This window comes from Anomaloglossus baeobatrachus, unplaced genomic scaffold (genome assembly GCF_048569485.1).
Source record: "Anomaloglossus baeobatrachus isolate aAnoBae1 unplaced genomic scaffold, aAnoBae1.hap1 Scaffold_158, whole genome shotgun sequence".
NCBI classification, from domain to species: domain Eukaryota; kingdom Metazoa; phylum Chordata; class Amphibia; order Anura; family Aromobatidae; genus Anomaloglossus; species Anomaloglossus baeobatrachus.
The window spans coordinates 167,085-169,534 of record NW_027441928.1 but is presented as its reverse complement, the minus strand read 5'-3'; the positions used below and the strand labels follow the sequence as shown (position 1 = coordinate 169,534).

The 2,450-nt window shown below is 46.7% G+C and overlaps 1 pseudogene; it reads right to left on the bottom strand.

Annotated features, from left to right (window-relative positions):
- Positions 1-320: 320 nt before the first annotated feature.
- LOC142260674 (U2 spliceosomal RNA) lies at positions 321-527 on the bottom strand (annotated as a pseudogene).
- Between the last annotated feature and the right edge of the window lie 1,923 nt (positions 528-2,450).

Here is a 2,450-nt window from a genome sequence, read left to right as displayed (position 1 = left end):
TACATATTTTACACAGTCATAAGCAGCCAAAAGGGATCTATTCTATTCAATTGCAAATGATCTAGATAAGACTGAGAATAAGATACTGCACGGGACATAGCAGAGTTGGTCAAGTTGAGTGGAGATGAGTTTGCTATTTGGCACAGCTTTTTGCATCAATAAAGCAAGTAAAAGGTGTGAAAGATAAAAAAAAGGGTGAAAGTGTGAAAAGTGAATTGGCCAAATTGAGGTGCATATAAAGTTTTTGCTTTCTTTCAATTCACTAATGGGGCTCATTTGAATCAGGTGAATTGAGTTCTGCTTTTGGAAACTGGGTTAAGAAGGGGTGCACCGGTCCTGGAGGTACTGCAATACCAGGTCAATGCGTGGAGTGGACAGAGCAAGATTTTTTCCATCTCCTTGTTCTAAAAATCCATTTAATATATGGTCCCCAGAGAGGGGACGTATCAGATATTAAACTGATAAGAACAGATTTAATTTTTTTTTTTTTCTGTTTATCAGTAGGACTTCAAAATAACAAAGGTGATCGCCTCCCGTTGCCTGGGAACCGTCCAGGCACAAGAGGGCTATGTGTCACCAGAAGGCGCACACACTTCCTCAAGGCCGGCAGACGTGCAATCCCAGGCACCTTCCAGTACCGACCAAGGTAGCGTCCTCCGAAACTACACTTGATCTTAGCCAAAAGGCCGAGAAGCTATAACCCGAATTGGTTACGGCCTTGAGTGGCACCCTGGCCTATACCGGACACATCTTAGGGAGAGGGAGACAAACCCACGCCTACAGAAGACATTTTGTCACCCAAGCCAACCCTTGAAAAGGCTGTTTTGCAGAGCAAAAACAAGAAGAATGGTGCTTTTTGCAGCCGCCGCCCACTGCAATGAATCTGAATAACTCCTCATTTTGGACACAAGCACCTCCCCTCCCCCTTGCAGTCTTTCCAATTCATGATACAAAAAGACGGACGGACAGGACAGGACAGGACAGGCTGCCTGACTTTCCGTCACTGCCACCCTTTGCCATCCTTGCCCGTAGAAAGCCCTTTCATCATCCCCAAACCCTAATCTTTTCCCTTCCCTTCCCAGATGCGTCTCACTCCCTTTCATTAGGAAGTGAGCGCAGCCTTTTCTCCGTTCTGCACATGCGCGACGTTAAACACAAATGCGCAGGCGTGCGTTCCATTACCCTCACTGCATTCCACTCCCATACAGGAAGTGGGCGCAGCTATTACTACGGTCGCACATCAAAGAACCCACGGCCACCACTGCACATAGCTGACTCCACCACAGGACACCCACTTCTACACCAACACAGGTAAGACAGGATCGGCACCTCTATGCTCCTGTTACAATCAGGCTCAGTCACCATGTGATAACGCTCTCAACTCTTTAGTTGCAGGCTCCCCTTGCTTCACCTCCACTGGCTGTGCTGCCATTTCCTCTCCCACCTGGAAGGTATACTTTATTCCACTATTTTCCTGTTTCTCTCTTCCCCCTTTTCCCATAACCTACTTTTATCTGCATTTGTGGGGTATCTATATGCTATTTACATCATAGTTTTATTCATTAATATGGAAGGGAAGAGTGCCCATGAGAGTGTTGAACTGCGGAGAGCAAGAGATTAAGCTGCTCCGATTTGCCACCATTGATAAGCTGTTCTCAGTAGATACACATGCTATCCAAACAGCAGCATCCACCATTGCTTCAGCCCACCCATTCAGTGACAGCTCACCAAGTCAGCCAGAGGAGTGGTGTAAGGAATTACACGTAGGCACTGACTCCACACCTTCACATCACAAGAAGGGGGTCTACAGGCTAGTGCAAGAATACGAGCAAGTCTTCAGCAAACATCCGCTAGACTTTTGAAGAATAAAAGGGGTCAAACACTACATCCCCACAAGTGCACACCCACCCATCAAAGAGAGATATAAGCCAAAACTACCTGCACATTACCAGTGTACCAAGGACATGTTGAGCAACATGAAGGAGGCTGGGGTTATCCGTGACAGTTGTAGCCTCTGGGCAGCTCCGTTGGTCCTGTTAAAGAAGAAGGACAGCACCACTCCCCTGTATTGAGGAATAGCTAGCTGCATTGAGAACTGCAAATTATTTTTCTACCCTTGATCTCACTAGTCGCTATTGGCAAGTGTCCGTTGCTGAGGCAGACCGGGAGAAGACCGCCTTTGCCACCCCGATGGGTCTCTGCGAGTTCAAAAGCATGCCCTTCGAGCTGTGCAATTTGCCAGGAACCTTCCAGAGGCTGATGGAATGCTGCTTGGGACACCGAAACTTTGAAACGGTACTGCTATACCTTTATGATGTTATTGTTTATTCTAAAGCAAACAAGATTTTAGGGTGTATAAAAAGGGAGATTAGATCCGGTGATCCCAACGTATTGTTACCCCTCTATAAATCACTTGTAAGGCCACATCTGGAATATGGGGTAAAGTCCTG